Source organism: Aphelocoma coerulescens, chromosome 14, assembly GCF_041296385.1.
Source record: "Aphelocoma coerulescens isolate FSJ_1873_10779 chromosome 14, UR_Acoe_1.0, whole genome shotgun sequence".
In the NCBI taxonomy this organism is placed as follows: domain Eukaryota; kingdom Metazoa; phylum Chordata; class Aves; order Passeriformes; family Corvidae; genus Aphelocoma; species Aphelocoma coerulescens.
The window spans coordinates 16,682,684-16,709,582 of NC_091028.1; the positions used below are offsets into that span (position 1 = coordinate 16,682,684).

The 26,899-nt window shown below is 41.7% G+C and overlaps 1 long non-coding RNA gene across 4 annotated transcripts in view; it reads right to left on the bottom strand.

The window, feature by feature from the left end:
- Positions 1-26,628, bottom strand: part of LOC138118573 (uncharacterized) — a 142,809-nt gene extending 116,181 nt beyond the window's left edge. For all 4 annotated transcript variants that reach the window (XR_011155216.1, XR_011155215.1, XR_011155213.1 and 1 more), the window contains exon 1: positions 26,284-26,628. This is a non-coding gene — a long non-coding RNA (uncharacterized lncRNA). The remainder of the gene's footprint in view (positions 1-26,283) is intronic.
- Positions 26,629-26,899: the final 271 nt, after the last annotated feature.

The window sequence follows — 26,899 nt, forward strand, 5'->3', positions numbered from 1 at the left end:
GGGGACTGGAGCTCTGGAGGAGCCAGAGATTGATATCACCCTCACCCCTTTATAAAGAAAATTAGGCAGACTGACAGTGAGAAGGTACCTGCTGCAAAATAACATTTAACACTAACATTTTCCCGAGGCAGAGCTTTGTGGGGAAAGCAATAATTAATATCATCCTATGCACAAAGGCAAATGAGGAGCACAGGACTCAGAGCCTGCTGGCAAACATGCTCCTTGAGACAGAGGCTGTCCAGGGCAGAACTGGGCTGTGAGTTCAGCTGAGAGCTCTTGCATGGCCAAGCTAATCATGAACTCCAGCATCTTGTTACAGCAGAGCCTTATTATTTATCGGGCATCCCCTGCTTGGATGAACATAACTAGGCTATGTCTTCTGAGCAAATTATTGCCCATCTTCGTTGTTTTAAAATAATTCTTACCCACAGAGAGATTATTTCAATGAGTCAGAAATTAATAAACAGAAAGAAGTGACAAGCCGTGTTTGCTAATGGCACATCTCCAGGCACAATAGGGACTCAACCCTTGCTGGCACCTTCAGCTGTTAAGCCCTATTTGTTAAAAAAAAACACAACTAAAAATCAGGAAATCAGATGAAGCTTCCTATTGACTAAACAAATTATACTACCTATAAATTTTCTCAAAAATGGGTAATATTTCTGCTACAGGGTGCACAGGAATGGAAAATATTTCCTCGACCAACATGTCATTTTGAAGATACAACAAAACAGAATATAGATATACATCTTTACATCACCAGGTTCAGCCACTGACAGCCTGCCTGTCTGGGCGTTGGCATCTGCTTTGATTTAGCAGTTTGGCACCCTCTAAACCCAAGGCCTAGAGCCTTGGAACAGCTCCATGGGAACAGGAAACAGTGGAAACAGCAGCTTATGGACCCCAGCCTGTGTGGTGGTGAAGGAAGGATAAGCATCAGCAACTTGATTTCCATGAGTAGTTCCAAAGGAGTTCAGGTCTTCAGCTCACTGCTATTCCAAAATAAAACATCAAACATGCTACTTCAACGAACAGTGGATGCAACTTCACAGAACCAATATTAAGTCAGTAAACTGAAAAGAAAAAAACAACCAAACAAAAACCCCACAGTTGTTTGTTTCCTTTCCTAAGCTTTAAGGAGATCGGTCTTACAGCTGTGCTCTGGGTACTGAACATGCTTGTTCAGCAATGGTTTAATGGGAAAACCTGTACAAACTTTTGAACTGTGATTATGGTGGTACTTTAAGGTTTTCAGTCACTGGAGGAGTTTATGGTCCCTGCACATGTCACACAATATATGGCTTGCCTTACACACACAAAGCACACACCATAAGTGCAAACACTTGCCCATGGGACAGACTGCTTTATGGCTTAATATGCTTATGGTTGTAATAAAATTTATTTTAGGAGAAAGCAGTAAAACAAAATTTAGAGAGTAGAATAATGGGATAATTATGCTCTAAAACCAAATGGGCTTTCTTTATGTCACCGTTTCATAAAGTCCCAACAATTTATTACAGCAGTACCTCAATAACCTCACTACCTGTTGGTCAGTTGCCACTTCCATTATAAATTCTGCTTTTCAAGACCTTCATAGAGTGCTGCAGTTCCAGCTTGTATTAAACTAAAACTTGCCATATCAACAAGTTATCAGCACAAATGCAGTTCTCCACACCTCAAATGGCTAAAATCCATTTTTAGGATCAGGATATATTTGGGGGAGACAGTCATGGGTAGAAGGTTTGCTTCCAGGAACACCAGGGAACAATAAGACAATATTAGCTATAGAAATATCACAGCCTTTTTGAGGTTCTCAGTGTTTCTGACATTGCAGGGATAAGGAATGGAACCTAGATCCTTAGGCTGGTTAAAGTAAAGCCCATGGAGCCAAAAGTAGGGGCAGTGGAGAAGAGGGAAGAAGCCCAGCTATTTAAGTACTAGGAATAATGCAGTACCCTGTATTTTACAGCTTCAACAGGGAGGCCATGCCCTCAATTCCCCATATGTGCAAAATTTTTATTCACTACAAGTTGAGGAACCAAGAGCAGTTTCGTAAGTGAAAGAGGAGGCAAATGAGGCAGGGAAAAAAAATAAATTAAAGAACCAATAGGCTCTCAGCTCCATATCAGTATCTTCACATAAACAGTAATCTCATAAAAATTAATATCACATTTTTTCAAGAGAAAGTTAGGAGCATTCTGCGACACTTAGCATGCAAATGAGACAGTAGTAACACATGCATTCAGGCTGAACATTTGATAAGTTCCAAGTTTTTGAAATGAGTCTTACAGAAACAGATACTGTCATTTCTCATTCCTCCAGTTGTTCCTTGCTCCTGCTTCCTTTAGAAGCAGCCGAAGGTTCAAAGTTAGCTCTGGGATGCCTCCCTCAGCACAATCTCTTTCCCTGTGCTCTTCTCTTTTGGGCAGAAGCAGCCCAGCCCAGGGCCAGCCACAGCTCATCAGCCTTGGGATGGCAAAACGCAGATTGCCCCACAGTGCTGGGAAGTCCTGTGCTGGCCCTGGGGCAGGAGGAAGATGCTGCTGGTGATTTCAGCAGTGCCAGTCAGAGTCCAGCCACCAACTGAGCTGCACATCTGAGAGCCAGGAGTGACCCTACAGTCAGGCAGAGCACCCCTTCTCAGGATCCAGCAACACAGCAAATCTTTCAGGCAAGAAGAGATGTCATGATTCCATTTCAGCAAAACAATTTACAAGTCTATTCCACATATTACCTGTAACCTTGTGCATACTTCTTTTGTGTCTGGCTATTAAAATTGAGTTGGCACCCAGCACCTCCAGTATTAGTCAGAAATCAGTAACACTGTCCTGCTGGAGACATGCTACAGAGAAGAATGGTACTACAGGATCATCTAGAAAATCACTACTTCCTTCCCCATACTGTGGCTGCAGGGAAGTCCACTCAGTCTAAACTTCCATATTAACTCTGAAGCTTTCCAATTTACACTTCTTCACATCAACTATAGATTAGTTTCTTTAATTGCCCTGTATAAATTCATAGCTGAAATGTTTGACATGCCCAGAACAAATTGTCTGTCACAATGATGTTTTGCAGCCAAGCAGAGAGCTTAAATGGATATTCAACTTAACTGCAGGCTTTGTTTCTTCATATTTCTAATCTTATTCCTTAGTGTTTGCTGAATTATGCATTCTGAACACATCTTTAGATTGTCTGACTTCAAGTAAACGTTCTGTTATTCTTTGAAAAGAAACACATTTCACTGCTAGCTTCTAGCTCCCTGCCATTCCTACATGATTTTTCCATATTCCAAAAAACCCATGATAGGCAGGTCCCTTCAGGACATGAAACACAAAACAACTCTGCTGTCTCCAGTTAGCAATTGGAGAATTACAATCTAGAAATATTTATTTGCAGATGAGAAATGTCCCCAGCAGTGAAGCAGGGCACATCTGGAGGGAGCACAGATCTGCAGAGGTCCAGCAAGTGCAGGCTAACTCAGCTGACAGAGCAGGATGCTACCTAAATCTGCTGCTGCTTACATAATTCCAGACTTCCTATGTCAAGAAAGTTTATTTATGGCCACAAACTTTAGAGCTCAGTGGCTACATCAGCTCTTCCACCTCCTCACACAGAGCCAGAACCACTGCACACCTACACACACAGGCACGCCCAGCAGGAAGCCAAGCCAGGGAAAAACAGTGGGAGCCAGTATTTCACCCTGTGTCTCTGACTTCCCCATGGAGCTTTCACCAGGAAAAGCAAATTGTCATTACAAATCCCAGCCTCCTTTTCCCTTTGCTGCTATCAGGGTCTAGAGAGTGCAGTTTATTGGCAAACTATGAACCACTCACAGTCCATACAACACACGACCAACCCAAGCTGCCAAACCAGATTCAACAGCCCATGTTATAATCAAAGGAGGAATCTCTGGAATGCCCTTGCTCTCACCAGATCCTTAACATTCCCCTGATGAAGTTTTTCATATTTTTGTGTTATGTTAAGTGCATAAGAGAAAACAGAACATATACTCAGAATTGATATCCCATAGCATATGGCAAATTGGATCAAGAGCTTAGTAAAATGAATAAATTACATAGATTGGGATGCTTCTGATTTTATGATCAACTTTGTCTTTGGGCAGCTGTTGTCTTTGAAAGCTGCACAACTTTTGCTGATAATGGCCTCCCCTCTCGTGCTTAGCACAGTGTATGATTCCATAGTCTAACTGACTGGATGTTTGCTAATGATTTTTCAACATCACTTATTCAGATATTATTGATTTTCAATTGCATCTAATTGCATGACATTCAGAACTCACAGGTAAGAAACTTTGTATTCTGTGAGATGAGGTCAAAATAATAATGTTGAAAGTCCAGCAAGAGTCAGAAAACCCACTCCCATGTCTTATATGCATTTGTAAGTACATAATACTTTTAGTGCCCCAAGTAAAGCCAACCAGCTCACAAGTGTTCTCTGAATGACATCCTAGCATTAGGTCTCACACCGGGATTTACAGTCAAAGCAACACTGGTTCTGCCTAGGACAGTCTACTGAAATCCATCCAGGACTTGAAAGGCATCTGCTATGCTGATTTTTTCATTTTTATACCTTATTATTAGTAATGACCGGATAACCTTCATAACTATTTCATAATTTGCTTTTAAACAAGGTATACCTCATATTTTTATTTTACTTCATTACATGACAGAACTTGGCCTTTTTGAAGAAGTTCATTGCAATTCAATTTCTAATCTCTTCTTCAGGACAGGAATACAGATTTCTGAGAATATAAATCAATGTGGAATGAAACAAATCTGCTCTACAGAACAGGATACACAAGAGGAACTGAATGTTCAGTTTAAGTATGAAGGCAACTTTAATTTAGCTGTAAAGCTGCATTGCATCCTGCTTTGATAAAAGCCTTGCACTGCACATAATACATCACTCGAAATGCCCATGTAGTTAGAAGAGGAGCAGATATGGTCTTATCCGTTCAAAAGCATCTGATGAAGGGAACCACAGTCTTTTGACCAAGTTATGATAAAAATTAATAATGAGCACCTACTGAAACCAAGACAGAGAACATTATATAGAGTAGATGGTGAATGACACTATATATATACACACACACAGAGAGCTGAGATGTTGCTTTTTAAATAGTTAATGAATAATTAATGGTTCAGTTGATGAAATAAATTTGCTTATTTTCATAATTTCCATACTGTCAAACCCTTTGCACCTACATCAAAAAAGGGACAGGAGAAGGAGAAGAAAATGGCAATTTGTGTGAAAGCCTGCTTCATTAATATTCAAGATCATCCATTTTAAAGCAGCCATTTACAAATCAAACAGTCAGTGTGTGCCATTTTGCATACCAACGATATTATAATATGAACAACATCAAATTTCAATTACAAGCACATGAAGCCAAAATCAGCTCTCAAGCAAAAGCAGGATAGATGAACAAAAAAGCTCTAAATTCTTAGTGTAGGACTTGATAGAACTGTTGAGCTTTCTCTCTGCTCAAAGCAAATTATTCCTTTGTCCTGAGCATATCCTGTCTCTCAATCTGGCCACAGAAATACCCATCACAAGTGTTATGTAGAAACACTGGCAATTAGTAAACAGAGAATCACCATAATAAGCTAAGCCTAAGTACAAACTTACTGGTAGCTCTTCATTTAGTTTAACATATTTTCCAGCATTGTCAGTATTTGTTAACGAACCAGCAAAGACAGAGATGCATTCTTAGATATGGGAGCAAGACTAAAGATCTCTCTTTAAATCCAGGTAAGAAAACACAGAGCTTTGCAAGCTGTAAATTGAAGTGAGCTTTCCCTCCCAGCAAGGCTCTGCCAGAGTTTGGCAGGAGTTCCAACTCAGTTATAGTCCTTTCTGAAACTAGAAAAAAATTTATTTGAAATAATTGCAAGCTATCAGAAAGTCACCTAAATTTCAACTACATAACAAAAAAAATGCCTGGTGCTCAAGCATGTTTCCTGAGATTCGGGCTCACTGCCAGTGTTAAAAGTGCTGCCAAAGCACCACAGACAGAAGCCAAAAAAAACAACAAACATCCAGTCTACCTGCTGACATAGGAAACCTTCTTTCCATGTGGGTTTTGCCCCAAATCCATTACTACAGTGTAAAACACATCAGTTTCCAAACAGAGGCTTCGGGAGACTGACTCGGTGCATGTACTTGAGGATCTGCACAGCGCATTCACACCCACGGCCAGGTAGGACAAGGCTGCAGTCAAATGAATCTGAAGAATCAGGAGTTCTGGACACAGCAGTAAGTTTAGTGCCTAAAATGTCAACAGGAGAGGATGGATTAAAACATGCACTCTGTTGGTAAAGGGCAAAAGGAATCTCAGTGGCCTTTGTGGCACAAAGGTGCAGCTGGGATGTGTTTGTGTACCCTGGAAGGGTTGGTGTGGCCAAGAGGCTCTGTTATACTGATGATGCACAAAAGAAGTGACTCACACAGCATTTACAGACTGGAAGCAGCAGGACACAAATGCTAGCAGGTAGATCAGAGGAGATCAGAGGAGATTATTAGGAGGAGAAAAAAAACCAACATTACGATAAAATACCTTCTAACCCAAATACTTCATTGCTGGCAGGAGGGAGATGCCTGGATATCACAACAAAGGACTCTGCTGTAGATGCTCAGGACAGCCACCCACAGAGGCCACTGCAGCAAACTGATGAGCTGGAAGAGCAGAAGGGCAAAACAGTGAAGATCTGAGCTACAGAGCCTAGGCACCCAGCAGGGAAGGCTGAGGGATCAAAGGTGCAATTAAAAGTCTGCAGACAGGAATAGAAATATTGACCAGCAAAGTTACAGAGCTTCAAATGTAGAAACAGCAGGTAATTCCACAGAGGGTGGGAGTTGCATTAAGGTCAACCCAGGCAGGTTTTCAATCAAGAGGAGCAAGGTTACACCTGGTCAGAGGCTGAGAGAGCATGGAAATTAATCTCTGAATGCTGCAGAGGATCTGAGCTGCTGAAAGAGGAAAAGTTGGGTCCAAACTGGACAAGTATAACAGAGCAGAATAGCAGGTACAGTAGACACTCTGCATCAATAGACTTGACTAACCCTGGGTAAATATTTTTATTAGATGAATACCTGATTGCTATTTACTACTTCAGATAAAGACCAGAATATTGTAAGGATGGTAAAGACAGTTTTATTCACTCAGCAAGAACTGCTGACGTGGAAAGCACACAGCCATCACTTGCATACCTGAATCTGGTGTGGGTTAACTCTCATTCCATTAAAAAAGAGCTGCCAACTGATTTTTTGTTACCATTAGCAGAACCCATGTTTTACTAGAATCTCTCCCAGAAAAGTAATTTGGTCCTGTTTTAGCAAAGAATTGAAAAAAAAATACAGTAGTGCCCTGGTTTTTTTCTCCTATGATGCCTCTCTCATGGACACAAATGTGTTTCCTTTCCATCTAATGTGGATTTATTTGACTCTGGTTTCAGCTCCCTTTCCACACTCTGTTACAAACACTGTATCTCTGCACTAATTTCCAGAGCTTTTAAACACCCAGTATTTTATCCCCATGAATGCCTTTTAATCAAGCGACTTTTCAATCTTTTTTTCATAAACTAAGTGGATTGAATTCTTATGTTTTTCACTTGAAGACACATTCTTAAACCTCTGAAGCATTTTTTTATGATCTTTTTCCAAACCCTAGAATTTTGCAACTTCCATTTTAAAAGTCTCCAGGACTACTGCAACAGATATTTGCCTCTTGTTCCTGCTCTTTATTGCCCAGAGTGCCACATGTTCCTGTGGCTCTGGGGTCCACACTTCTTTTGATTGTCCAGGATATTCGCCTTCCAAGAGTCCCTAATAGATTTTTTTTTCCCCAGGATAAACATTTCATTCAGCATCTCTCACAGCCCAGACCGCACTGCATGTAACAAAAACCAAGCTTTGTTTAGCACAACTCACCTGTCACATCCAAACAATATTAAACTTTTACGTTACTTTGTGATCACTGAATAAACATCAGTTGTCAGGTCCTGCAACAGGTCCCACAGAACTCTAGACCAAGCCAATGATGTCCTATTGGCATCTACCTGTGAGATTTGTCAGTTTGCCCATTCCTAATCCATATGCTCCAGAATCAAAACACTGCGGATTTCTAAATCAAGTATCTTCAAACAGTTCACGGAAGTTAAATTAGTGCAATTATATCCAAATTTATAATCTCAGCAGAAAGCTCTAGGCTTGCCTAGGGTTTTTTCCCCAACAAAGACATGTAGATGGACTTTAATTAAATTCTTCTACTTATAGAACTGATATTTCCCAAGAGCCTTTAGGTTTTAAGCTTCCTTATTAAAAGTTACACACATTTCAAAAACTCTGCTTACAACTGTTCCTTTCCTAGAAACAAAAATCATGGGTTTTACCACCCCCCACTCAAGGACTCTCCCATTTTGCTTGTATTTTCCCTTCCACATTCCCCCTTAAATATTTTTAACAGTTTTTTTAACCTTTAATTTACATTTATCAGCTTGAATCTAACTGCTGTACCTAAGCATATTCAGAATTTATCTGTAGTTTCAATTTAAAAAAACCTGAGAGTTGACCTACAAAGGCAGATTTTCTGGAAGAACAGAAATTTCCTTTTTCAACAAAGTTCACTTACAACAGTTTCTTCTTTGGTCATGCAAGCCCTTTCCAGGGTATCATTCTCCACAGGCTGAAACATGAGGAGCCTTTCTTGCTGCATGAGTCACTTCCCTACACCAGCATAAAAACCTCTGATGTTACTCAGGATGTTCCTTATAATTATGTGGAGATGCAGATCTGCATGAATAATGTATATACTGGGTCGGTTACAGAACCAAAATATATATTAGAAATTCATTTGACTCATACGAAAAGTAGAATGTTAAGGCTTTTTAAAGGAATACAAATGTAAATTCCCTTTTTAGATCAACCTCTGAAGGATTTTTGAGGACCAGAAGTTTAAGAACAGCCTAATTGCAAATACCCATTTCAAAGGGTTAACAACCAACATTCCTGAAAATTTTCTGCCACTTTTGGAATACTGGATTATCTCTGAAAAAGATGCAACCCAAGTTTAAGAGATCTGTCTCCTCAAAAAATTCAGCAAATTTCTTCTCCAGAAAAAAAATCCCCCAGTCCTAATTGCACATAGATCTGCTTGAGTCCCTGCTTTTACATTTCAGTGCACAGGTAAAAGATGAAATGGCAGTGTGGACTCCCAGGCTGGCAGGAGCTGTGGGTGTGGGCTGTGACCTCGGGCTTGTGTCTTACTGTGGGACAGATGGGAACAAGTGACCAAACCTTTCTTAAGCAGCAGCCTGGACAAATCCTGAAGCCATGCAACAGGCTGGGAAGTTCTCAGTCTTCATGTACTTTCATAAAATAAGATACAGCTGAATTAGTGCCAGATCAGACTCTTTACACAGGGCATTAAAATCATCTCCAGTCATACAGGGACACTCAATAAAACTCTGCCCGTGCACCCACGTTACAAAGCTCCTCGCGAGTGCACAGCTTCATCTAATCCCACACAAATCTGGTTATCAGCAGAGTCTTCTCTGGTACCCTGTTTCAGTCCATGCAATTTTAATTTTGGATAGCTGGATTTTCTAAGGTGTCTGTTATGAAGAATGCTTACGACAACCATTAGCTTTCAAAGCACATTTAACTAGACAGGGCGGATGCATTTGCTGCCTGTCCACATTCTGTAAAGAACTAAGTACCCAGGGGTAGAAGGACAGTTCAAATGCCACGAACAGAGAAATACATTTTTTACAAATGGGAGGGAACTATGAAAATGCACTGCTTTGGGTCACCAGCTGTACTGCAGGGATGAGACCTGAAACTTTGCTGCCTTCTGCAGTTTCAGCATTGACACACCAAAACTGCCAATCAAATCCTTAAATCTTAAGTGTGCATTTATTTATAGATAAATTATAACACACATAAAATTTAAGAGATGTGGTTCATTACAGAGCTAAATCTGACTGGGCTCCTATGAGCTTCATAGAAGCCACAGTAAAATCTTCTTGGAATAAAAATAAGTAATATAAAATAAATGGCTGAGCAGAGTAGATTTCCTGGTGTTTTATCTAATTAATCCACCTCTTAACTCAAATTGGTTGGCTTTTTAATTACCAGTTAATCTCATCCATACAATAAGGGCTTTTCTGCTCATACCTTTTCTTTAAAGTTTGCTATGATTTCAGTGGGGTCTTTGGGTGTGTGGTGTTATGGGGTTATTGTTTGACTCCTTTTAAATAAAGGGTCTGGCTTGTTTACCTGCATGGGCATAATACTGGAAACAATGACAATATACCCCCCCTGCTTAAAGGTATTACTTTCTGAGAACAGCAAGACCAGACTACATTTCTAATGCCTTGTTCCTGGTGTGAAAGAGCAGCATAGAAATCTTCCAGGTTAGCTATTGACCAACTCTGCTGTAATGCAGAGGATTCTTCATAAAGCTTACACTGGGATGAAATTGCAGATCATCATTTTTGGATATTACACGAAGAATTTTAAAAGCAAACACAACATTTTTTACTTACTTCTAATATTTAAGCCAGAGATTTTAAATAGTATATTTAAAGTGACCAAAATTTAATCTTAAAGCCAGAAAGCTGTTTGAATATGATCTATACCATCCATCTCTAAACACTCAGATTCCAAAATGTTGGTCTGTTGAATTGATGTCTTGCCAATACAAATCACAGTACTATTCTGGGTTATTTATGAACAAAGGGGGAGTGCAAAGCTCATACTTTTAGCAGCCTTCATTCATTTTTAAGTGTCTCACTCTTGCAAGGAAATTGCATTTTGTCACCAGAAACATAATTCACAATGTTGTTCTCCAAATCAACTGCCACCTTGTTTGGTCTAAAATGCTTCAACCAAAAGCAAAAAAAATACAACTTCAAAACTGAAATTTAAGTAGTATAGGGAATTTTCTTGGTCATCCAAGAATGTTTCACAACATGAATTCCCCTGTATTTACACATCTGTATTTCCTGCAGTTAGAGTTTATACCTCCCTTACAGCACACAACCATATCTGTCAAAGTCAGTCAAACACAGAATCCTACTTCTCAAACTTTCCTAACAACACAACCACAAATCACAAATTCTGCAGACAAATGAAATTCATTAAACAGTTTATGCTGCTCTCAAGGAGCTCCCTGTACAACCCCCTCTGTCCTACATGGCTGCAGGTAGAGAAGCAAAGCATATTAACTGCTGTGGGTAGAGTACATTTATTGGGCAACCCAAACATCACACAAAGATCTCACATGTTTTTTCATTTAGAGAAAAAAAAACAGCATTCAACTGGTTTTCCACCAAAAAAAAAAAAAAAAAAAAGGAGGAAAACAAGGTAATTGCTCGATGCATTTAGGTGCCATTGAATTATGTCATTTTATGGCTGAATACCTTATGAGGTGACACTGCACAGACAGCACAGCTGTCTCCTGGCTACATTGCACATCCTGCTCCCCTAAGCCAGCTGCAAGGTGCCACAGGAATCCTGAGCACCTGACATTTCTTGCCTGCCTGTCTCAATCCAGACTGTACCCTGAGCCAGTCTGGGATTTTACACCCAGGGAGGGGCAGCAGGGGTGGCACAAGGGGAGTATTCAGATTTCCAGTTCTTTTATCTCCATCCAGGAGAGTCATGAGGCAGCACTAGAGGGCTAAGCATTATTTATTCTAAACATCTCATGGCAAGAGACAAACACAACCCTTGAAGTGTAATTAAAAAAAAAAAAGGCACAATTTAATATAACCTCAAGATTTCTTGTATTCATCAAAAATTGAGAAGGAGGCACCATTTATCACAGTCTGGAGGCTGGGAAACTTCACTGTATGTGCATTTATCCTGACAGTATCTCTGATATCTTATATTTCACATCTTGAAGGGCTGGAGCTATTTTATACACACAGGCACTCACCAGTAAAATCTGACATCAAAATTAAAATGCAGTTGTGTAAGTGTAAACAACGTCTCAGAGTCAAAAAACAGATGGGGTAGATGTTAGCTCAAGAGCTATATAAAAAGGCAAGGATAGCTTAAACAGGGAGAGACTGACATGAAAAAATCCCTTTAACTACGTTCCTACTTTACCTTAGGAGGCATTTTGACAGGATTATGTAAAACAATCAAGTTTTCCTGGGAAACCATCCCAGCAGATCACAGCAATATGCTCAATCTGATCTTGCCATCTTTTCTGGGCATTTATATGTCAGTCTCCAGAGAGCCATGAGGTGGCAGCAAGATAGATGCAGACATTTCATATATTTTCATAAATTTATTGTAGGCAAAGATTAATCCAACAATGTACAGTCACCAGAGTCTGACACTGTAAAGTCTGCATCAGTGGTTGGGATTTAGATGCACAGTATTTCCATTTTAGTCAAACCCTAAGTGTCCCTGCCCATGGCACAGGTTTGGAACAAGATGCTCTCTGAGCATCACCTTCCAACCCAGATCTTTCTAGAATTCTTCAGCTGTCTCACACTTCAAACCTATCATTCAGATGGGTCTTACATATTCCCTCCCAATTCTCTTCCTCCTGCTCCAACCTCTGAGCCTCTGACATCTGCCACATCTCTGGAGTCACTGCCAGATCCAGACACTGTGAGGCTGAAATGCAGGAGATCAGAGAAGCTGAGTTTCTTTTAAAGGTAGGGTAATGAGAACAGCTGGGTTCTGCTGGATTACATTTCCCTGCATCAGTGACAAGTTTCAGCCAGACGGTTTCACTTGCTGATACAGCAACACCAATAACTTTAATCACACCTCTTCTCCTCAGGGACTGCACAGAAAAAGGCATGGTGTGAGGAAGAGGGAGAACAGGCCAAGCAGAATGGTGTGTGCAGAGCCAGGGTATGTACACAGGGTGCATCATGGAGTAGTATAGGTCATAAAACCTGATCCTCTCAGGATTAACCTGTGATAATCTGTTCCCAGAAGAGTTTCGTGATTAGTATGAAATTATGCAGGGCAGAACTCTTAATCCACATTAAGGACACAAATGCCACAAAACTTGACACTTGAATTACATACACTGAAATCACTGAATGTCGCCTGTGCCTCGGTCATAAAAATCCTGGAAAAGGAGAAGAATTATTTGGTGTGCATTCAGTATGATTCACCTGGGCTTAGACTGCTCCAACAGAAATATCTTCATTCTGAAACTCTCATATATGAGATTTACCATCAGGCCCCTCCCCATTTAGAAGACTCGAGCAGTCCCTTCGCAGCAGCTGTCTCACTAGAACTATACAGAATTTTGTAATGGCTCTGCTGAAGAGGAGTAACATTTGTGTTAATACTCTGCAATATTTCATTTGTCATAAAAATCAATAGAAATTTTCAGAAAGGGCATTTTGTGCTCTGAATGTGCTAATATGACATTCACCAGACCAAATTAATTCTCCAAACAACAACTGGCATTTTGATTCAAAACAAGAGTCCAGTCTTATTTCTCTCTTCCCCCACCATCTGCAACAAGGGAAATTCCACCCTTGGTGATGTGCAGAAGACAGCAAAGAAGTTATGACAGCTCCACTTTAGATTTGACATCTTTGTTTCAGTCACACGAGTTTGAGTGTGACACACGTTTGAGTTTTGACTAAGACACACCAGTTGGTTTCCTATGATTCACTCCCCACCATCCTCTCCGTGCATGCTAGCACCACATCTCCCAGATCCTAGTGGGCGTTTCACACACTTGGGCTGTTATGTCTACAGCCCCATTCAATTTCCATGCTGAAAACTCCGCCCTGGACAAAACCTCAGCCACCCATCAGGGGTTTTCAGGAGTCCCATCCATTGATGGGATCTAGGAGCAGGAAAAGGACCTTTGATTTGGTGAATACAAACAGTTAAGAGAATGGGTTTATCACAAACCCAATGGCCCTGGATCTTCAGGAGAAACACGATGACTTCAGAGCCCTGCCCCTCTGCCAGTGGGCTTTGGCAAGTGAAAAACCTTAACTCCAGAAGACGTGTAGGTTTCCAAAAGGAACAGCAACAACACTATGTCAGAGCTGAAAACAAATATCTTTCAAAAGGCTCAGAGGATGCAGTGACAAGCTAGTAATCACCAGCCGGGCTCTGCTAAACATTGCTCAATACAAACACAATAAAGATCACAGGTGAGCCCTGAACCAACACCTCAGAAAGCCTTTTAGATCTCCTTTTCACACCATTCTGCCCATTTTGTGGGGCCATGTCCTGCCCTCAGAGGGTGCCCACTCCCAGCTGGGTCTCTGGCTGGTCTGTGTCCAGACTCCACCCAGGACCAGTTGACAGCTCCCTGCCTGCCCAGTACAGTTCAGCAGTTGGGTCTCCTCAGGTCCAAAAGCACAAAGAGCATCCAGCTCTTCCCCAGCCAGCCCTGGTTCTGTCTGCAGCCACCACTGGGTTTAGAACCAGAAGCTGGCAGGGACCCCAGCAATCCCTTTCACCTCCAGTGCCCTATAGTGCAGCTCAAGAAGAAAAAAATCCACAAAAGCAGCAAACATCCACTAGCAGCAACGTTTGCTGCAAATCATCCCAGCTCCACTTTCCATCTCCAAATGGACCTGGCCTTTCCTTGGCATTCTCCTTCATACACCCCAAAATCCATGAGCACTGCCTTAGAGGATAAATTACCTGAGGTACAGACAGACCTGAACTGAAGCGAGAATCGGAGAGCACCCTCTGCCAGGGGACAGAGCAAAAGGCTCACCTGGGTCCCCCCAGAGCAGGCTCCTTGGCTGGCCAGAGAGAACAGCCTCCTCCTTGCAGTCTGTCCTCAGACACCAGAGCAGTGCTGGAACACCATGGACATCGGCTCCTGCCCAGAGAGGCAGCAAGGGAGAGGAAACTGCCCTGAAACCAGAGCTCAAGGAACAAGAACATCTTGTTCCCCCCCTCCAAAAGGCAGAAACCCTTGTGTAATACTGTAATACTGTACTGGTGCCCTCCTTTTGACCATGGTTTACTGAAAAAGGACAAGGATTTTGATCTCATGCTACATCATTGTTAGAAAAAGTGAAGGGCTTTGGTTTAGTGTTGAAAAGCTTTTAGAGACTAAATATTTAATTCACCTAAACAGTATCTGCTCCATCAGACACAATTCTGGACAGGTTAATGGCAGCCTGTCACACTTTTCGATGAGCAGCATCCTTACCTTGCCCATATAATTCAAATATCATACATAAAAAGCAGTGAGGAAAAACCTTGAAAGATGGAAGAATGTTAAAATAGAATTAAAATGTATTTCCAGTCAAGAATGCAAGTGCTCAAAAAATGGCACACTACAGCAAAGCTGTACAAGCAAATTGATTATTTTGGTTCACTAACAGAACAAAAAACCCCAGCTTTTACTTTACCCATCTGAAAATAGAGATAGAGACATTTGAAATTAAAAGTCTTCTCAAGCAAAGAAACCTGGCCCCAGGAAAAATGTTCAGTCATTTTAGTTAACCAAAAGTTTTATTAATAAAGCAGTGGATTGAGCACCTTCCCTCCTTTAGGTCTCAGCAGATCCAACTCCACTGCACATTCACAGGTGTCTGTTGCTGCTTCACAGCTGCAGGAGTTCATGTAGGAACACAAGCATCTCACATACAATTTACTGCCTCTGTGGATACATTTTGAGGACAAAGTACATTCATACTTTCCAGGTTTCCTAAAGAGACCTAAGGCTTAGAAATACATTTTTCTTTAAAATGTCTTTATTTAGTGTAAAGAAAATTCTATTGTTGGATGGGGAAAAGAAGTAGCAAATTTAATAATGAAGTTCAGATGTCAAAGCTAATCTGTTATTCTAAATTTTAAATGTGACATTTTCAAATGGGACTAACATCAAACATATTATTTAATTTCAACCTCAGTCTGGAGGTTTTATCTTCCATAACTTTACAAGTGTACTGCAGAACACCTATTTCACATAGAGTCCTTCTGCATCCTTCCTGAGTTACTATAAATAAAACACTCCAAAAAATCTCTATTCCAGTGATTCTCCGTTTTCCATCACAATTTGCCTGCAGTGTTATTAAAAAAAAAAAAATCTATCACACAACAAAACCTAAGTGGAGCTCATGTGTTCAATCAGCACTCCCACCTCACAGGAACAAATTGTTTTCAGTAATGTTAATTACTTTTCTTAGCAGTCCTCCTCTTCTGCATTCTCAGCTCCCATTTTAAGCCACTGTATAAACTTCTGCCAGGGCAACCCCTGTTTGAGACAGATTAACACAATAAAAGTATTTTAAATTGACTGGTTTATGATTTATGAAGAATCAGAGCATTGCTGGCAGTCAGTGAGTGCGTGCCATTTAGGAAGCAATCTGATGTCTTGGTATGTTTCCAGTTAAAACTGTTAATAGTCCATGTTCATGCAGTGGTTTGGGACTCTTCTTCCTCAGTCAAACGCTCAGATTTGTTGGTGGGGTGATAGTGCCTTGCATCTGAGATCCTGCCTAATGCTGCAGCAGCAGCACAGCTCACCCTGGCACCAGCACGGCGCTGGGAGAACACCTGACCCCAGCCCTACTGAAAGTATTGCTGCCATTCCAAGGCAGCCTGGGGTTTATGTATCCTCTAGTACTAAGGCAAACTTTCATGTGAATTTCTAGAACCCAACTGTTTTTGGAGCTCCAGCCCTGCTCTTAGGGACACAGGCTCAATATTGAATCCCCACTCCCAAAATGGGAGAGCTGAGGCTGCTGTGACAGAACCCAGGATTTGGGGGAGCAGCCAGGTTTCAGTTCAGGTCTGTCTCTCACTGCCACAGTGCTCTGTACTGCCAAAGAGAGGAAAAACTAAATGGGCAGACAAAAAAAACAAAAAAAACAAAAAAAAAAAACAAAAAAAAACAAAAAAAAAAAAAAAACCAACCATGATCTAAGAATCTTAAATACTTTTTTTCCCAATGAAATATCCAAATTGTTCTTTTCCTTCACTCCAATTTCACACAAATCCGTTGCAATCAGGAATTTCAGGATATAGAACAACTACATCTGCCACCCACAATGGCGACTGGCTGGCCAGAAGGGGGTAAGACTGACCCAGTCTATATTGCCCAGTAAACATCATGTGCCTTTTGAGCAGCCAGGAGGTTTTTTTATTCTCAACTCTACCAATGAGTACCCTAAAAAGAAATCATGCCCCTTTTTTAGTTGATAATCCCATGTGTTGAGACTGACACTACAGTGATCAATTACTTAGGAAGATCTTATCTCTCCCTGGCTTTATATGCTGAATAGTTACTAACAACTTCTTTTAATTCTCATAACAGATTTAACTGGGAAGGGGGAATAGTTAATCCATACCTTTTAAAGGCCCCCATAGAAATTACAATGTAATCCATAAGGGACTATTTATATGCTGAGAGAAGAGTTTGATATCTAAATGCACTAACGATGAGAAAAGAGGGATATTAACGCTTATTTTATAAGTGTCAAGTTATTTTTCTAGCTTTTAGAATAAAGAAAAAATTGGTGGATCTGAAAACTGAGCCAAGTTGGACTATTTATTTAATTGGAAGAACATCCTTTCGGTATCAAACTTGTGCACAGAAACAACTTTGTCACCACCACATGCTTACCAACTTTTTTTTGCAAAATTAGCCTACTAGCTCCAGAAAACTACCCAGGTGAAACATCCTTCCCATGAAGGGTAACTAAGCAGAATTATGAGCCATCAGCAAAGCTGTCTTTTCTCCTCACATAATCCCACATCCAGAGACGGTGAACACATTTTATTTAGTTCCCTTTTACACCATCCCATTGGCAGCAGCAGACACTGGATTTATGGCTGCACAGCAAAGAAAGGCTGTGTTATAGCCCTCAGCATTATATCCCACTATATCACATCTTTTGCTGTTATTGACAAACTTGGGTGCCTTACTCCGTTTTGTGGTCAATATCATTTCCAGCTGAAGACAGCAAAAAGGTGCTGTTTTTAATAAATAAAAAAGCAGATATTAGATATTGATGTACGCTTTTAACTCTGTAATTCAGTAGATTAGCAAGGGTGGTATTCTCATTTCCATATGCATTCTTTGTAATGTGTTCCAAGTACAGTTATACAAACTGCTTAATATTTCTGAATTAAGCAAAATGAGCCTCTTGTGGCTAGAGATATTATTCCAAGTTGTTGGGGCCCTCCCCCTGCTGTGGGGCCCTGGGAGAGGGGCTCTGGGGGAAGGCACAGAGTTCCCCTGCCCCTGGGCAGCCTCATTCCCCCTTGGTTGGTTTGTGTTCCCTGGGTGGGCAGGGACCCTCGGTCCAGACTGTGAGAGTTCCTTGGCAGAGCTCTGGCCATGTGGCTGGAGAAATAAACATCTCTGAAACATCTACCAAGAATCTGTCCATATCTTTCTTTTCCACGGGCCTCCTTGTCTGATACGTGTGTTGCAGTATCCCCACTGTAACACCAAGTTTAGGTTGTTAGGTTAATTTCATTTGGATTACTGTCCACTGCTTGATGCCCTTAATACTCCTCATTGATATGCCAACACTTTGTGTATCAGCCAAGGAGTTCCTCCCAACTGTGTTTTGCTGGAAGCACCCAGCATTACAGAAGTCAAATCCTTTAACTTTGCTGCTGCATGGGCTGCAGTATTTGTGGTAATAAACATTTGTCACTAAAAAGGTGACTGGGGAAATCACACCTTATTAGCAAAGCAAGCTTCTTGCTCTGCACTCAAAAAAGCATCAGGTCTAATTATGAATTTTACAGGAGCTGTGTGATACAGTAATTGGGATGAATTAGCAGTGCCTTCAGCAAGCTCCATTTAAAGAAAATTAAGATAGTCAAAAGTAATATTCATTATATTTTGCCATTAGTACATATTTTCAACTAATACAGTAATGGGGGAAAAAAAAACAATTCCTAGAAGAAACACTTCTGTGTTTCCTGTAATTATTGAAAATCAAAATATATTTGGTAGAAAGCAAAGTAATTATTTGCTTGCACTGACAAACTTTGCAGCTATGCAGGGTTAGGTTTTTTCCCCAGTTAATGAAACCTTGCTTCAGGAACCAAATTCATTGCTCATTTCTTTTCTCTACTCCTATTCATTCCTTAGACTAACAAGCCATTATTCTAGAACCAAAACATTATTCTACGAGTGTGTAACTCTTAACACTTATTGCAACGATACACTGGCATTTGTAGTGCTGCACACTTGCAGTAATAACTTTGGAATTTGCTGCTCCTGCATCAACAACCAAGGACAAAAAAAAAAAAAAAACCAACACAAGGAACCACCAGTTCCAATAGGAATTGCAATAGGCTACAGCGTGCTCACTGCTCTGGTTTAGCCCTTACTGCTATTTTCATTCAAGAAAAAAACAAAGCCCCCAGCAAAACTAATTCCCACTAGCTCTTTCGATTCAGATTTTTTTAATTGTCATGTCTAGTTTGTATATTAGATGCCAGATAAAGTAGCTGTAGCATCTTGTGATAACATCACATACAACAAATAGCATCATCATAAACCCAAGCATTTCTTTGTCTGTGATATGATTTGTACATGTTGTCCTTTCAAGTGTAAATTACCTTCTTTGCCCCTTTGTTTTTTGCTTTGCAACTCTTATCACTGGAAGGTCATCAGTACCATTCAGAGAATGCCAGGCTACTGATAAGGCACTCAGTGAAGCCTTCCATCTCTCCATCTAAGGACTGGGGGGAAGAGGGGCGCTAGAAGAGGAATTGGCCATTTGAAATCATAATTCAATGGCAAACTGGCTTGTATGCCACAGCATCTCAAACTTGTGGCTCAGGTGTTCACTGTGCCATAGCTGCAGCCCTAGAGACAATCACAGTTTTCATCAGGTTCTAAGAATCCTTTCATTCCATCATGCAAATTTTAATCAAGTATGTTGCTGGGACATCAGATGTGGCTAAAAACAATCTGAGGCAGATTTCTCTGATGGGATTTTCAAGGGCTCCAAGGAGTCAGGCACACACCTTCAAACAGGATTCAGTTTTATTAGAAAAACACCGGCCTCCCTCCCCAGCTCCAAATCCACACCTGCACTCAAAAGTTCCCAGGTGATTGTCTCTATGCTGCCATCCCTTTACAGCAGCTCCTTCTAAGTGGAGTGGTTGCAGGCTTAGCTAGAGGCTGGAAAACTGAAGCTCAGCTTTATTCCTGAGGTTTAGGTTATCTCTACTGAAAATGAAATGAAGGAGCCTGAGAGTGCTAAATGTGCTAGGAAAACATGTACCCAAATAATTATAACATGTGATTAATAAGGATTAAACATTAATAAAATTACTTGCAGAGGGTTCAGCCAGTTGCTGGTATCTTTCATGCTAATTGATACTTGGCACTTTATAAATACTCAGCATACTCCATTACAGTTGTACAAGACAGCTTCCAGAGCAATTTTAGATACCTGCTAATGAGAAAGAATGGTTGTCTGAGCAAAGCACTGGACTCAGCTGAAGTACAGAGCTTTGTTCCAGAGTGTAAGAGGTGCCCATGATTCCCAAGAGCATGTCTTTCACTCCAACAGTTTTGATTCCAACCCATACTTAGTGCAGATTGTCAAGCTTCTCCAGGTACAAGAGCTCCACCATACACATCCCTTTTTTTAGGACAATATCCTGCCTTGGGATTAGCCCCAGAAACATATCAGTGCTGTGTGTTTGAATATATAAATCTCTCTGGTGCACCTTTTCCACGCCTCAGAAAAAGACCGGCTTGATTCATTTTTCAAGATCTAAATACAAATTTGTGCCTTCTCTTCACACTAACGCTGGAATGAGTTTGTCTGGCATCCTCATCTCTCAAGGATCACCACAGCAGTCCCCATTTCAGCACAAATCCTTTCCAGAAGGGACAACTGGTGCCTATTTAGCTTCAGTCTGGCTGTGTGGAATAATTCACTTGGACAGTCAATAATGCTACTCTCTAAAATGCCAACCAAACACTACCAGAGACAGGAGAAAAGGCCTTCAGCCCAGACTAAAACACTGTGCACTTCAGATGCTCATTTAAATAGCAATTAGGCACCCTGCAGTGGGCTTATGGTGGCTGCAGGATTATCTGACCTGTCAGGTGGGAAAAGTTGTCCCGGCTGACCCTGTATCTTCACAGCTCCAGATCTCCCCATCACTTGGGAACACTGCCTGCTTCTGTACATGGAAATCATCCACTGACATTTAGCATTTCATCTGTTCTTTTCCCAGTTACTCTGCAGGTCACCTACTCACTTTACCAAGCTGAAACAAACTGCCAAAGTCACACAATAAACGGGAGAGGGGCAACACCCACTCCTCCCCCTTAAAGCAATAAGGTGTTTGCTGTAGCAGTAAGATTTCTGAAAGAAACTTGATGCTCCAACTCATTGTTATTTTCCCACTAAAAATTTAAGTGTAAAACTCAGGTCAGGTTGGCCTTAGAGGCCAGTCAATGTGCTCCAGCTTTATTTCTGCAAATGCTAAAACAATCGTTCATGCTGTAAGAAAACAACCATTCCTTGGTAAAGTAGAAAAAAATCACAGCTTTTCCATATCCTCTCTAGATCATCAGGATTTTTTCTGGTCCTGCTGAGCTCAAATGATGACAGTACTAGACAGGTTATCATCACACTGTCAGAGATTCTTCAAGCTGTCAGCTGCTGCTACTTCAGCCTATTTTTCAATAGCCACAGCTCAGCCTGCTGCCTGCCAAAGCTCCCATTGCTGGAACAGCCACTGCCAACTGGCAGGATTGCTTCAGGGAGGAGAAAGGCTTTGTTAATATCTGCTTCCTCCCCCCCCCCCCCCCCCCCAAGAGGAAGTGTCACTTAGTGACAGGTCCCTGTCAGCCAGGAATGACTGGCAGGTTACTGGCATTCCTCTTGAGAACACATTTGGTTAATATGTGCTTAAAACTTCTAAAAGCCCACAGGTCAAAAAAGCTTAACAGTAGTTCTCTCCAAGCAGAAGGACGACTTAAGGTTAACTGCTTCCTTAATGTGCAATAGTAAAATAGATTTACATAGATAAAGTCCCTTGATTTTAGAGTAGCTCTTTTTCCTAAGATGGCTCCACCACGGAGGAGACATGACCTTGTTCAAGCATCCCTTTGAACCAACAGCACAGGAAACCTTTCAGGTACTGCTGCTCCCAGGGGCACAGTGCGAATTGGCAGCCTCCAAACCTGTCTTTGCTGAAGGGCCTCGGTGATTCTCTCAAGGGCTTTTTCAGCCAAGTACCAGTTTCCCAGATTCAGCTCACTGAAGGAACTTTCTCCCTGCAGCAGGGAGGAATATCAAACATTTTGTTACAGGGTTTTGCTCAGTGATGAACAGGTTTGATGAGCAAGCACAGAAATCTTGGCTGGGACTAGACTGCACTGGTACAGCCCACAAGGAAAGGAATGGAAGGAAAAACACCACAAACTTGCAGCAAGCAGGACAGCCCATCTTAAGCAAAACTCCATGAGACAGAAACACTTGCAAGGATGTGGTTTACTCACAAACACCAATACTCACCAGGCAAAGCAATATATCAGGTAAATGTCTGCAGTCTGGCAGGACACACTGGATGCTGCAGAATAAATGCCAGGATAAAACAGGAATCCCCAACCAATTTAAGTATTCTTAGCAATAAAAGCATCATTTTAGGAATAGGTTAAGGAAAATATCACACAATAGCCCTATTTGCAAAGCCCGAAGGGTCAGCAAATGCCTTAACAGGTATGTACACTGCACAGAGGGCTGGCAGCCACATCTGCCCAAGGACAACAGCAGGGACATCCCAGGCATCTTGTGGAAAGCAGCAGCCACACTGCAGGGAGGGTATAAACCTGAGCAGAATATGCTTGGGGATGTCCTGTGCAGGGCTAAGAGTTGGATTCTGTGTTCCCTGTCAGTCCCCTCCAACTCAGAATATTCTGCAATTCTGTCCTTTCATGAGAGGGGAAAGCTCACATAACCTGGAGCTTGCTGCTTCACCTGCTGGTGTAGTAAGAGCTATCATCTCTCCCTACAAACCTCACTTGAAACCAAACCAGGCTGTCGTTCTGATCTGTGGGTCCCCGACCCCACCCTGCTGCCACCCTCCTCTGGCAAGGGCTCTGTGCTGGTGTCCCCACCCGGTGTGTGACACTGGGACATTCACAAGGCACCCTCTAAGTGCTTTAGACTAAACCATTAATTATTATAGTCATTAAGATCCCACTTCAAGATTTATCTTCTTCCCATGTCTCCATTAAAGAAATTTGGTGTTAGTTTCCAGTTATTTATTTTGCAGAAGCAAATCCATCAGGGAACTAACACAGTAATTTTACACATTAACTCCACTCCTACAAGACAGATTTTTTTTCTTTTCTCTCTCTCCAGTTTTCACAAAGAAGGGCTGCTCAGCCATGCAGAGGCACTGCTGCCCAGGCACTGGCGTGGAAAGCAGACCCACACCAGGAGCAGTGTGGTTTGAGATCAGATCCTGCACCACAGCAGGAGATGCATCACCAGCCAGCTGAAAGTAAAAGTGACCTAGAGCCACTTTTAGGAATCAACTCTTTGCTCAAAAGCAGGGACCTCTGAATGGGTTTTCTCACACTCTGAGCCAGAGGAGAATGTGTCTTAGAAAAACCTGATCTGTACAACAGGTGGAAGTTCCACCCTGCCCTCAAATGCTTCAAACATTATTTCCAGCTGAGTATGACGATCATGATGGGTGGGGGAGTACACTGGACATTCAAATTTCCAGTTTTTTCATCAATTTTCCATACAATTAATAATTTACTTTTAATAAACTGAATACATTTTTGTTTATGCTTCTGATTAAAGACTGCAATATTCAAGTGCCTCAGAGCAGTTAAAAAAAAAGAAAAAAAAGAACATTATCCAACATAGTGAGACAAAACTCAGGGAGGGTAAAGCATAGGAAGGGAAAACAGCAGACAGAAGTCAAGGTGCCAGTTGAGGTTATATGGGAGAGCAGAAATAAAAGCAAAGATCTTTCCAAAAATCTGTGTCCCTATCCTAAACTCCTAATGAACCTGCCTCCCTTTTTTCAAGCCAACTCCTTCCTCCACTCCTAGAAGAGGAGGAAAACACCACCAAGTGGCAGCTCTGAACTCTTTTCCTGTTTGTTTCCTTTATTTAAAAGGATGCATTCCAGTAACTCTGCATTATTTCCGATTGCACTATTTGCCTCTCTTCAAAAGTGCATGAGTAGGAGAAATTCTACCGGCTCCGAAAAAAATTAAAAGCCACATTTATCATCCTCTAAAGGTTCAGAGCTTTCAGTCCAGAACATCCAGAGTAATGAGATCTTGGTATCTCACTCCTTTAAAAGCTCTCCAGCAGAATCAGGGAGGGGAGAGCCAGTGGCTCCCCATGCCTGTCAAGTCAATGCCCCTCCTGAGCTGATGCACACTGAGGTTATACTCAAGGAACTCTACTCTTCAACAGAAAGAGAATTGCATCTCCATTAGGATGAATTTCCAGACTAAAGGATGTGTCTAATTTTAATTTGCTACACACAGATAATTGACTTTATACTGAAATTGCTGTCATTTAATGTTCCTCATATTCAGATCTGATGAGCCACCTGAGGAGCAGGAATTAATCTTCTCAGGTTTGATTTATTTATGTTCTCTTTTCTCCTTACTACAAAGAAAAGAGAAAAATGTTTGGTCCATTCCCAGGATGCACACTGAGTCTGTTTCATGTGTGACACAGCAGGAAGTCACATGTTTGTACATTACATATCTGCAGAGATATTACATTATTGCTGCAATGGGTACTTTAAACAGGAATTCAGTGATGCAGTTTTTTGCTTTGCCTCCAAATTAATCCATTCTTTGGCTCTTCACTGTAGCTCATTACACTGATCTACTGCTCTTCATCTTTCTGCTCTGCACACATCAACACTGAGTCATCAAAAGCCTGCACAGCGCCAATCTGTGCTCCAGCACAGTCACACTCCAATATCCCACAGCTCTTCCTCCTGCTTCAGGAAAGATCAGATGGGTTTTGATACTTCAGTTCCCATTGTATCAGCAAGGCTTTACTTGAGAGCATCCAACCCCAAATACCCTGCTTGGCTCCCAGCCACACCTTCTCAGACTGCAGTCCTGAGAGGGAACATACACACTAAGGATTATCCAAAGCAACAACAGAGAGAAGAGTTGCTCTAGCTCACGTGTGACACACAGGAGATGATCTTTCTTTAGATCACAGCAGGTCAAGATGAAATATTAACTTTCATGTAGAAGTTAGTTTTAATGCTTGTGTGCTGCCTGGGATCCATCCATAATTATATCCTACCAGGAGTCCTCTATATTATCAAATAGACCTAGTTTTGTTTTCTGTTTTGAGGCACATATTATTGGTGTGCCTATTAAAACAGCTCTTCTGCTGTTTTAAAAGAAGAGGGAGGAGGTAGAAGGCAGAACATCTAAGAGATGTCACAAAAAATCCTGAAGTTATTGCATAGCAATTTTGAATAGTAATATTTACAAAGACCTACGGAGTACCTATACATGCTGCAGAAAACACACAGGGTTTTGGGAATGGCACCGTGGCTCAATGCAAATTGAGAGCCACTTGTTAGTACTTCCTGCTGGAGGGCATATGTCATCACCACATGGCAACTCATGGAAGTGTGAAATAGGATCATTATCCACTCCTGCCCCCCATTCTGAAATAATGATAATGAAAACAATCTATTCCTCAGTCCTCCCAGGAACAGAAAGACTTGGAGAGGAGCAAGAATATTAAAACAAAAAATACCAGGGGAGAAAAGTGCTTTTTCAAAGTTAACTCCAAAGCAGTCTACAAGCTCAAGCACTTCCCTTGCAAGTGCATTTTCAGTTTAGTAATAATTAGATACCCAGCCAAAAGAAGCAGTGCTCAGAGCAGCACTCATTTACAGCAACTGCAGCACAGTGCAAAATAGCGCCTGAAGAGCCCAAACTGAGCAGTGAGTTCAGAGCTGAGCAGAGGAGACCTCAGAACACGTTAACCATGAGCAAGCTTTCCTAGTCTTACACAGCCCAGGAGTTTGCTACAGGCTCTTCCTCGCTTTCCAAGGAATCTCCAAACAGACACAGCAGACTCCTGGAACAGGGCAAGTAAGACATGCAAGACTGCAAGCCTGTACTTCGCTATCCACAGAAGAAAGAACCCGGTACCAGCGAACACCATCACAGCAGCTGCAGCAGCTGGAAGCCAACCCTGCCCCTGCTGGCAGCTGCGCCTGCTCCCACACACAGGAGCGCTGAGGCACAATGGTATCCCCAAAAATGATGAAGCTCCTCGTGGGAGAGCTTACCTTGCTGTGCAGGAGAAAGGTTTGTAGGTTTGTCTCCTCACTGCCTCCTCCTCTGCAATCTCAGTTTGCATTCCAGCCTTCCAAGGTAAAGCCTTTCTTCAGGAGACGCAGATGGAAAACATCTCATCTCACAAGATTTACTGCTTGGCTGTAAGGGGTTGGTTTTTTTTTTTTGGTCTATAGCTTTATGTTCCTAGGGATGTAAGCATAGTCTCCTGCCATAACAGGGGAGCTTCTCAGCACCTCTTTCTGCAGGGACTTTAGTCATAGCTGGGTCCCTCCAGTGCAGCAGACCCCAGCCATGCCTCCTATCAGCCTTTCCCCTGCAGGCTTCTCTCAGCAGCTGACCCTAATCCTGGCCTTCACCCCTCTGGGCTGGGCCTTTTATCCCAGCCCCCAGCAATCATCTCACTAATGAGCCAAGCCTGGGAGCCTCCTGCCCTGAGCCACCCCCAGGGCTGCTCAAACCTGAACTGTCCGGCAAAGCTGCTGCTGCCAGCATCGGTTTAAACTGTAAAGCCATATATAAGAGAGGTTATTTTAAAAGTGAGGAAGAGGAGGGTACAGGGGATGGTTCTCTGAGATAATCAGGGCAACTCTTCTGAAGCAGGGAAGG